Here is a 12469-nt window from a genome sequence, read left to right on the forward strand (position 1 = left end):
ACTTGCCTAAAACTTTCCCAATGCGGTCTGTGAATGACTATTCTAGCAAGGATATAGATCGAGCGCTTCGCTCTAGGCAGAGAATCAGGAGTAACGACGAACAACAGTCGTCCAAGGGCAAAGTTTTTCTTCCGTTCATTAGTAAGGTCACAGACCGCATTGGGAAAGTTTTAGGCAAGTATGGGGTGGAAACTATTTTCAGACCCACCAGAAAAATAAAAGAATTTTTTAGGTCGGCAAAAGATGCACGAGACCCTTTGGCTACACCGGGGGTATATAAAATTCCTTGTAGTTGTGGACAGGTTTACATCGGTACCACAAAGAGAAGTGTGAACACCCGTCTTGTTGAACATAAGAGGAATTGCCGCCTGGGTCACACGGATAAATCGGCCGTAGCGGAACATGAAATAAAATTCAGCGAGACGAGCGTCATATCAAAAACCTCGCATTATTATGCACGCTTGTATAGAGAGGCTATCGAGATTGATAAACATCGTAATAATTTTAACAGGAAAGACGAAGGCGTTAAACTGGATAAAATTTGGATGTCAGCGTTGCACCGCAAGCGTGACGATCGTGCTTTCAATCGAGAATGTTGGCATTACCAGAGACAATCTCATAGCCGACGCCACGTGATCGACTGTGGCGTCCTCTGTACTGCCTATATGATCAGCGCATCGTCGAGTTCTCTTCGCAGTTCGCCGCTTTACCTCCGAGGATGTCTCCCGCAGTCGGACACGAAACGTCAGGAGAGTGTTTTATACTTCGACCACGGCCTATCAGCCCGGAAGTTTTAAGTGAAGAGTTATGGGCTATTCTGACAATAGACGTGAAGACAGCTCCAGACCTGAGACGCCTACGGTGTCCGTGAGAAAAACAATGCAGCTTTCACATGTGTCAGAGGAGAGTGCCCTTTCTGGTCGGCTGTCACGAGCGAACGGAAGCTGAACTTGGCTGGAGGCTCTGGACCTCCCTCCCGCCGTCCGCACGCGCTCGCGGCCTGCCTTGGAGCGTAATCTTCGGAGCATAGGGGATATGAATTTCTCCGGTGTTAGGCGCGAATGCGACTGTGACGAGGTCATGTTTGGGGGAGGCCGAGCGGAGACTTTTGGTCGGTTTGGCAGTTGGGGGCAGGATATTGGGTGAGGGTGTTTGGACGCGTCTGTTGCACTATTTTGCGAGCAACTCTGTGGACTGTGCTGTGCGTTATTTGGAGAGTTTAAGAGTATATAGTTCGTCTGCGTATATTGTTTACTGCATTATTTAAGAGCAGTTTGCTATTGTGTTGTGAAACTAGGAGTTTTTTAAGTGTTTGTGGGCTGTGTCACATGACCACAGGCAGATCAGTGTGGGTGTTTTGTTACTGTGTGACAAATATACTCCATGGCTCAATAAAAGAGCTCAACATAAATAGAGTGCAGTCTTTCCTTATTTCCCCGAGAAGCACAGCGTAGTCTGATTGGTTTTTCCTCAATTTTAAAGCAGTTGATCTTGGTTTACGTCAAGAAAATGTTTAAAAAGTAGTCTGGTGGTGGGACTGAGTGCTAGACCTAGGGGAGAACACGCTATTCGCCGACATCATGGGGAACTGTACTTGGTTAATGATCTGATGTCAGGCGGGTGTCCTGTATCGATGGTTCTGTGTACTAAGTCTGTTGGACTATGGACTGAGTGGTGAATGCAGAGGGTGGTGGTGCTGTCTCTCTATAATTGTTTGAATAAAGATTGGTGTATGATTTGGAAAAGTTGACGATTAACGAGTCCTAGGAAGAGGGGGCAGTCGGGTAACAGCTTAGTGGAGGTGAGCTTTGTTTGCCACAATTTTCTTATGTTGTCAACAAAACACACCGTGACCACCAAAATTCAAAGTTCACTTATTTCTATAGAGAAAATATCATATACGTTAATGTACGTTAGTAAAGGTTAATGCAGGTCAGTGAATGAACGTGGGTTGGTAAGGGGATGTGGCGGTCGGTTGAGGATCGTGGTAGAGACTTTAACTATTTGATTCGAAGTCCGGGTGGACGTGGCGCTTTCCGCAGCAGTGAGATTAATTAGTTGAGCAATTTAATTATGTGGTGATGATAACTTTGTGTTAGGTTAAATTGCGGAGGTATGTAGGTTGGAGAAGCAATGGTTCATGCACACACACATGTGTTTTTGGGGCGAATTTGGATTAGGTAACAGCACTATGTTGATTGAATAATTAGACTCGCGTGATCTGTTAACTTAGAGACGGACTTCGTGGTGAACACACGTGCTGGACCACCTGTTCTGACGTAGACATGGGCTGGTTCCAACCTCTGCAGCATAACATGTTTACGACGAACGTGTGGTAGTGCGTTCTCTGTCTGCCACGAGCTGGATCGGCAACTGACCGACCGTTGTGTGACGTCAGTATCGACACGTTCAAACTTGTCCAGGAAAACAAATTTGGCGTCAAAAGTGTGGCAGTGTGTTCTATGTCGAACACGTAGTGAACGGGAAACCGACCGTTGTGTGACATCTGCATGGGCAGGTTCCAGCCTGTCCAGCGAAAACATGTTTACGACGTCGGAGCGATCGCTGGTCCACCGGCTAGCCCCCCCATCCCCTCCCCCAGCGGACCGGCCGCTGGAGCGCGCCGCCAGTCCAGCGCGCGAGCAGCCGCTTCACGTGACAGGCGTCTGCAGTTGTCCGCGCGCTGGCCGGTTGGCCGGCGGGGCCAGGGGTTGGCGACGATTTGAAATAATTCAGCTGGAGCGCGGACGTCGTGGCGACTGCACTGGGTGCTGCTGCGATCTCGAAGATGTGTACTGATGGTGTTGGAGAACAAGTGATGACCATACTGCTTGAAATAGACTTCGGTCCCTTTCCCCCGGCAAAATCAAAGGATGTGATTGAGGTTACTATAAGTACACATCATTGTTTGACGCAGTTTCGATAGCTTAGCAGTGAAAAAATATAAGTGACCGCGAAAGTTCGTGGGATGTCGACTATTTCGTACATGTGATCGATTATGGTGTTGGGATTTGAACTTGTGACTGATTTTTGTAATGGATGTAACGCAAATGGTTTTCTCGCCGCGAAAATCGTACATCTTGAATAAATAATAATAAATGATAATAATAATAAAAAATAGAAGTACAGTTTTAGATACATTGTCATGTTTGAATTTGAACTTGGCGCAATTTTCTAGTGGAGGCAGACTTATAATAAACAATAAATAATAAATAATAATAAATTATGAATGATAATGAATCATAATAAAGACAAGTGCATTTTTGCAGCCAGTATCGTGTTGGTATTTGAATTTGGCGCGAATTTTCTAGTGGAGGTAGGCCAATAAAAATAAATAATAATAATAAATGATAATGAATAATAATGAAGGGAAATAGAGTTTTAGAGCATTGTCCTGTTGGAATTTGAATTTCTTGCCTTTTTTTTCTGGTGGCTTAAGTTATTGGACATAGCTCAGTTGACCTATTTTCCTGACAAAATTCAAACTTTTAGCAATTTTTCAGGGATTAAGTTAGTGGAGATACCCCATTTGGCCTATTTTCCCGCCAAAATCCGCCATCTTGGATGATGTCATGCATTTTTGCCAAGTCTACAGGCTGCCATCATGTATGACGTCATCGCCCCCATCTTGAATAAATTTGGCTACAACGGGGAGTGGAGCAGAACGAAGGTAGTCCCACTACTTTGGGGGATATCACAGGAACGATCATTTGAAGCAACAAAACTTGATATAGATTTATGACCTATTTATTGTGTTTTCTTTCTGTATTATTCAACTAATTGTCAAGTTTACACATGTACAACAGTTAGCATGCGCTACAAAATGCATTCTACACAGTATGAATTGAAAAATACGTATTTTTAACTCATTCACCTCTCAGCATTATCGCTGACGTTACCATACAACTGTTCTACAGTTCAAAATAAATATTCAAATCTTCGAATAACCCAACCACAATTCATCTTTGAACTATTGGGGAAACATATTGTGTTGTTGGTCTGAGTGCCTCTGTAGGTTCCCTGATTAGGGAAGCAGTGTCCATAATCCGACCAAGCAGTTCACCTTCCGTATTCACATTTCGTTTATACGCCTCAATCTTCATGAAAACTCATAAACAACAGACCAATGGCGTATGGGCTGACGATTCTGGAGGCCAATTAATTGTATTACTGGGGCCAATACAGCGGTTGGGGTAAGACACATAAATGTGTGCCACTAATCCAGAAACAAATGTACATTAAATATGTCTGTCTCGGATATCATTTGGATTGAGCTTCCGTCCATATGAAGATTTTTACTGCAAATGAATGTTTCTGTCATATCCCTGAATACTGACCATTCATCCTGGGACATAATGAGGGTACATATGCTCAATTATTTGCAACACAAATCCGAATCTGCGTATCTTGTTTCACCCGCAGTCTCTGCTGCTGAGGTACCTCCTACTCAACCCGACATGGTGGATCCACCCTCAAAGGAAAGTAAGTGGCAGGTAGTAACGTATTCTTGTCGCTTGAGGCGGAGGACCAATGTGGAGACAGGCCGCCTGGCCTTGCATATTCGCCTTGTGAGTGTACAGGTGGCTGTTCCTTTAGCAGCGTCCGAGCAGGCATTCAGGGGCAGAGGTTAGCTAGTTATTGGGAGCTCGAACGTGAAGCATGTTATGGAGCCCCTTAAGGAAATAGTGTTCAGGGTTGGAAAAAAGCCTATGGGAACACAGTATGTCAGTTTGAAAGGAAGGGGGGGGGGGGGGGGAGGGATAGGCACGTCCGATGCGAGGATGAGGCCTTGGTGGCCGCTATCGAGCGTGCAGGGTGCGGTCCAAGTCAGAACCACCGACGCCTGTCTCTTGGGTTCTGAGGCCATCCTCATTTTTCTTAAATTTTTGATTTGTATCTTTTGTTTTTTTATTGGCTTTCGAAACGTTCCCATACAGCCATCTAAGCAATGGAGGTATTATGCTACAGTTTTTTTGGCAATTCAGAGAACACATTAGTTTAAGTTATACCCTCGTACGTAGTTACATATGCTTAACAAAGAACAGATTGTGTCATGAAACAATTTTGAAATCCACAGTATACTGAAACGAGTAAAGAAAACGAAAATGTTGAACAGGGTACACATAGGCAGTATGCTATAAGAATCGCAGTAGTAAGACAATAGAAGATGATGCACAAACATTGGTACACATCTGGGATAATCGTAATGCAATCCATATTAATGACTATGTACCTAAATCAGCAATAAAATGTTTTTGTATGCCCTGTAAGAACTGTTTGAAAAGTTGTGAAGAGAGACTTGAATATTTGTGCAGGTCTCAAAGTGTCATCTATACAGAACATGGAAACAGTATACAACCGCCAGATTTGGGTATTACAGTCATATGTATAGATACATCAGTATTAAGAAACATTAATGTAGCAGCTACATAGTGACATATATTTATAGGATGAGTGTTCCATATCCTGCTGAACAGCACGTGGGAATATAGTCAGCTAATTGTGCTTTGGTCTTCTGATATTCTAATTACCAAGAGTACAAGGAGGTATCCTGGATTTTGGCACTGTTGATCAACATATAGTATTTTATACGGTTCTATATCGTTGGATGCTAACAATGTTGGGAGGCTGCTGGAGAATTATGACCAAGACCTCAAAGATTACTAGTAAGTAGCTTTACGCGATAGGTGTTCCCAGAATATTATATATTGGATCTTCTTCCTCTCCGCAAACACGTAGTGGGGTGGCACTTAAGTTGAGTCGATAGAGGTGTTTCTTGAACTTATAATGATTAGATTTAAGCTGTGGTATAACTATCATAAAGTTCCTCGATGTTTGTATCTTATTATAGCACGGTACTCTCGGAATCGTGGGATGAATTAGAGCGCAGTGACTTCCTTTTATTTTAGATATCTGCAACCATTCCCTTGCCACTCCGATGGCAACCTATTTTTCAGCATGGATATCATATCTTTAAGAAGGATTTTATTATATCTGATGGTTCCATGCTGAGATTCTCGCTTTACTAGGACATCTACAGTTCCTTTCCAGATATCCCAGAGCTTTTAGTGTCCATGCCATCATGATGTTGCCATAGTTCCTCTGCACCAAGACAAATAATAACTACAACTATGGCCGTGGTACAACTATTATGATGATGTAAGAATGCAGAGTAACACTAATAAAAAGTTATCCGGATTCAGTCTTGTCATCTGAAAATGCGCACCGCTTTTATATCTCTGCATGAGTGGTGGGCAAATAGTGGATTCGTACTCTCTGATTGTAAGTCTACTCTAACGATCTTTACTCGTCACAGAATTCCACTTCCCTAAACAATCCAACTCGCACAACGTAATTTCCCTTCTGCGAAAACAGCACCGTACCTTAGGATATTTTATCTATGATACATTAAGATCGCTCATCATATCTGACAAATCATCACTAGATGTGAAAAAGCATGAAATCTCATCAGAACTACGACTGGAGGATGGTGGGACTCTGATCGGCAGACGGCGATGACTTTATATCGGTACCTACAAAGGACACTCGAGAGGTCAGTTCTTCCCGCGAACCTGAGAAAATTCTGTTACTACGGAAAATCGCTTAACTTGTCTAAGGCTTCTATCGAGTCACTCGTTGATCATCGTGGTGTGACAGTAGAAAAAAGCCAAAGTTTTAAATTTAGTGTTTAAGGAAGCCCTTCACGCAGGACGTCGTGTCCTCGCTTATGGACGCAAACGGAGCTGGCGCGCTGAGACAGTTTCCGACTGTCGCCACGGGAGGCGCTTTGACGTTCGCAATCTTCGTGCCGCCGCCAATAAGATGGAATTCCACGTTGTGATAAGCGGCGGCCACAGGCAGGAACGGACGCTTGATCTTCGGCGTTGAGTGCGATACTTCTAGTATAGGGTTCCAGGGTTGCAGTTCGTTGCTACTGCCCGTAATAGAGATCGGCGTGTGAGACTTAGTCTACAAGTGGGAGTCGCCTATAGCCTTCGCATAGGGTCACGTGTTTACTACAGTGGTTGACAGTACGGTGCCCAGAGAGGACATTGTCTTGTTGAAATTATATTCGCTAACACACTCCTTGACAAGCCATACTTAGTTGTATCTGTCAGCAAGCACATATAACGAGTTACTGTACAACCTAAATATCGCAGCGCAATAAAGTGTATGTTTGAGTATCATTAATTTGTTTGCACTGTCACAGTTCCTCCATCCACCTTGGGGCACCTTCAGACGTCCCGTATACATCACAGGAGAATCGTACTATCATACCGTCGTCCGAACATCGCACAGACTCCGATATGGAGGACATAGTAATCAACATCCCGGCGTACGAAAACAACAGAAAGAATTGACAGCAAATAAGTGGCCATGTCCGGATGTAACCCCAATTCCGTTTTACATTGGTCCATTACATTTCGCATTTATACCGAATCTCTCCTGCGTATAAGAAGGATAGAAGAACTGACGGTAAAATTACAGACCAATATCTGTAAGATCAGTTTCCTGCAGACTTCTGAAACAGATTCTCAGTTCCAATATCACAAATTTCCGTGAGATGGAGGACCTTCTGTCCACGAGTCAGCACGCTTTTAGAAAGCGTCGCTCGTGCAAAACTCAGCTTGACCTTCTGTCGCATGCTATCCTGCGTACTATGGTTGAAGGGCAACAGGCAGATACCATATTTCTAGGTTTTTAAAACGCATTTGATTCGGTGCCCCCACTGCAGAGGGTACGATCATATGGAATAGGCTCCCACATATGTGAGTGGCTCGCAGATTTCGTAACTAACAGAACTCAGTACGTTGTCCTCGACAGCGAGTGTTCATCAGAGACAAAGGTATCGTTCGGAGTGCGCCATGGGAGTGTGATAGGACCGCTGCTATTTTTTGTATACTTGAATGATCTGGCTGAGCAGCAATTTGTGGCTGTTCGCTGACGATGCTTTGGGGTACGGGAAGGTACTATAGCCGGGCGGGGAGGCCAAGCGGTTAAAGGCGCTATAGTCTGGAACCGCGCGACCGCTGCGGTCGCAGGTTCGAATCCTGCCTCGGGCATGGATGCGTGTGATGTCCTTAGGTTAGTTAGGTTCAAGTAGTTCTAAGTTCTAGGGGACTGATGACCATAGAAGTTAAGTCCCATAGTGCTCAGAGCCATTTGAACCATTTTATGTGGCTGTAGGAGGATACAAGATGACATAGACAAAATTTCTAGTTGGTATGACGAATGACAGCTAATTATAAATGTATAAAAACGTAAGTTAATGCAGATGAGTTGGAAAACAATCCCGTGAAGTTTGAATACAGCATTACTATTGTGCTGCTTTTCTAAGTCACATCGATCAAATGTCTTTGCGTACCGTTGTAAAGCGATAGTGAGTGGAACGAGCACGTAGGGATTGTAGTAGTGAAGGCCACACCAGGTCGGATTAAAAGAAGACATCGAAGCAGTTCGGAGGCGGAGTGCTAGTTTTGCTGCCGTTAGGTTCGAGGAGCACATAAGTATTACATAGATGCTTGAGGAACTGAAATGAGAATCCTTGACAGGAAAGCGACGTTCTTTTCGAGGAACGCTTTTGAGAAAGTTTACACGACTAACATTTGGAGCTGAATGCAGAACAGGTCTACTGCCGCCAATGTACACTTCATGTAAGGACCACGCAGATAAGGTAAGTGAAATTATGGCTCGTGAGGAGGCTTACAGTCAGTCGTGCTTGCCTCGCTCTGTTTGCGACTGTGACAGGAAAGGAGGAGTATTCAGTGCCATGCACCGTACGGTAGCTTGCGGAGTCTCTGTGTAGATGTAGATGAAGATGTAGAGTACGTGTCGGGGAGAGGTGGAAAACACTGCATTCGTTGTAATGCGGGAACAGAGCGATTTATTTGATATCCATAATGGCAAGATCATTGACTTTCGAGCCAGGCGGGAAAGCATTAGCCAAACGGCTAAGTCTGGAATCTTTTCGGCTTTAAACTATATCGTGGATAGCAAATTGGCAGTATCCAAAACCGGCGCCGAGGCAACTGTGATACACCACGGATCACAGATGACAGGGGTGAACGACGGCTATGGAGGTGTATATGGGCGAACAGAAGTGTAGCTGTTGAGCAACTGACCTTCCAAATGAACCAAAGGGCTACCAACAGCATCTCCTCGACGAACGTACAGCGAACGTTGCTGCGTGTGGTCCTTACCAGCGAGCGCCTACGAGGGATGTTTGAAAAGTCCGTGCAAAAATAAAAACTACTTACGTGTTTTGGGTAAACCTTTTTTATTTTTCGACATAATTTCTTTTTTGACTTATACACTTCGTCCAACGCTGCTGTAATTTGTTGATCCCTTCCGAATAATAGGAACTGTCCAAGTCTGCAAACTAGCTATTAGTTGCTGTAATCACCTCCTCGTTTGAATAAAATCTTTGTCCCGCCAGCCATTTCTTCAAATTGGGGAACCAACAGTAGTCCGAGAGAGCCAAGTCTGGAGAATAGGGGGGATGTGGAAAGAGTTGGAATCCTATGTCCATTAATATTGCGACCACAACTACTTAGGTGTGTGCTGGTGCATTGTCGTAATGGAAAAAGGATATTTTTGCGGTCCAATCGCCGGCGTTTTTCTTGCAGCTCGGTTTTCAAACAGTCCAATAACGATGAGTAATATGCACATGTAATAGTTTTACCCTTTTCCAGATAGTCGATGAGGAATATCCCTTGCGAATCCCAAAAGACAGTCGCCATAACCCCTCAGGCCGAAGGAATGGTCTTCGTCTTTTTTGGTGCAGATTCTCCCTTGGTAACCGATTGTTTAGATTGTTGTATGGTTTCAGGAGTATAATAATGTATCCACGTTCATCGACAGTGATGAAACGACGCTTAAAGTCCTGTGGATTCTTCCTCAACAGCTGCAAACCATCCTTGCCACACTTCATACGATTCCGTTTTTGGTGAAGCGTGAGCAGTCGCGGAACCCATCTTGCGGATAGCTTTCTCATGTCCAAATGTTTATGCAAAATATTAGGTACCCGTTCACTCGAGATGCCCACAGCACTAGCAATCTCACGCACCTTAACTCATCTGTCATCCATCACCATATCATGGATGTTATCAATGATTTCTGGAGTCGTAACCTCCACAGGGCGTCCAGAACGTTCAGCATCACTTGTACCATTATGGTCACTCCGAAAATTTTGAAACCACTTGTAAACTGTTCTAATCGAAGGTTCAGAGTCACCGTAATGTTTATAAAGTTCCTCGTTAGTCTCCTAAGGCGTTTTGCCTTTCATAAAGTAATGTTTAATCACCACACGAAACTCTTTTTTGGCCATTTTTTGACAATCACACGACTTCCTTGATTTACACGAATGCAAAACACAAAGAAATAGACTAATATGGCTGAAACTTGGTGTGCGCTCTTTCCAAAGTTGCTACTAACTAAACATGACCTCGATAGGCGCCGGTGGCGCCATCTCTCGCACTTTGCACGGACTTTTCAAATGCCCCTCGTAGTTCAAGCACTCGTGCTGGCTGCTGTCCGTCGGTACCGCAACTGGACCTCCACTGTGTGGCTACAGGCGGCCTTTCCAGATGAATCACGTTGATGCTCCATCGGACATATTGCCTTTGGTGCGTCCAGCGTGAAACATGTGGAGGCAAACACGCTGCAACAATAGTCGGAAGGGTCTAGGCTAGAGGGCATTCCCTGAGTGATCTCGTCTTTCTGGAAGGCACAATGAATCAAGTTAAGTATGTGTCTATCATTGGGAACTATGTTTCCTCGGCACGATGGCGTCTACCAGCAGGAAACTGCAACGTGGCACGCGGCATTTGACAGGTGGTCGCATTAATGTCACTGGACATTGTTTGTTATCCAGGAAAGAGCAGTATGACTTTGCAAGGCAATGAAATTAAGTAAAGTGCAGTGAACAACAATTACAGGAATGTTATGGCGGGTTGTTCATCATCCAGTGGACATACAACGTTGATCAAGTGGTGTGGCAGGAGCGACGGGACCGTCGACAGGGACCTGGAATTTCCAGGTATGAACTGGATGTCACTGCTGATATAATTTGGCGAGAATTGTCAGTTTCCACTGATGGTGTTGTGAGGATGGTAGTGGATGTTAATGTAAGGGTTTTGTAACAGTCGGCTGTATAGTAAATTTAAACTGTGGGTAGGCGTTGTCTAGACTATGTAGCATAACACTATGCATTACTAGTGATGGCATCGGAAGTTCGCCTATTAGGAGGCAGAGTGATCACAGTTATACCTAAATAGGTACAATGTGATAAAATGATTGAAAAAAATTGTTTAAATGCATTATGCAAGTTGCGAGGTTTAGGACTATAGCAGTGTATCACAACCTTTTTTAGGTGCAGGTGACCGTCATCATGTATGGCACTAATTTAAATGAAGTAAGAGAGAAAACTAAACTAGTGGAGTAACTCAGATTATGTTGGTGTTGGTTAGGCATCTGGTGCGTGAGAACCTGTATATTAAAACTTGTCTGCAGTATGAAGTGAAAGTAAGTAAAACTGATGATAGTGAATTATGTATATGACAAATTAAAAACCTATCACGTCGTTAAGAATGCAAATCGGGAAATAAATATTAAATAATTATTTTGTACATGTATTTTCCTGCGTATTTGGTATCTTCCAGATTTATTGCTCACAAGTGTTCATCTATTGTTTGTTAACTGCTTTTATAACAATCTAATTCGAGACTTTCTTCATGATTTATTAAGCAATTAAGAGAACTGTTGTCTGCTTAAATTTAAGGCCATGTGTTTTGTGATTTTTATCAATTTGACTTTGATACTACGTAAATGTTTGGAGGTGCATCACATATAAGGCGATACTATGGCATAGCGAAATACATCTCTATACTCAATAAACCACAGTTAAGTGATTGAGAGAGATTATTTTCCACTGTGCGATTGAAAGGGCTTCTTTTCGTACCATTCACGAATACCGCGCGGGAAGAATGGCCGTTTAAACACCTCTATCGCTCTGTTATTAGTCTAATCTGGTCTTCGCGATCCCTACAGGAGGGATGCGTAGGTGGTGGTAGTATTTTTGTAAATTTCTTACTCAAAGTTGTTTGTTGAAGATTTGTAAGTAGGCTTTCTTGGAATAATTTGCGTCTTTCTTCAAGCACCTTCCAGTTCAGTATTATCGGCATCTCCGTGACGCTCTTCCATCGGTCGAACAGACATGAAACTGTTCATGTCGCCCTTCTTAGTATACGATCAACAGCCCCTGCTAGACGTATTTGTCACGGGTCTCACATACTTGAGGAACATTCTATGATAGGTCGGCGAGTGTCCTGTAAGCAGTTTTCTTCGTTTAGTGATCCTTCCTCTGGCATCCTACCAATAAACCGAAGTCTGCCATGTACTTTAACTATTACTCAACTTACGTGATCATTCCGTTTCATGCTCCTACCAAGTGTTACACCTAGCTATTTGT

This window comes from Schistocerca cancellata, chromosome 4 (genome assembly GCF_023864275.1).
Source record: "Schistocerca cancellata isolate TAMUIC-IGC-003103 chromosome 4, iqSchCanc2.1, whole genome shotgun sequence".
In the NCBI taxonomy this organism is placed as follows: Eukaryota; Metazoa; Arthropoda; class Insecta; order Orthoptera; family Acrididae; genus Schistocerca; species Schistocerca cancellata.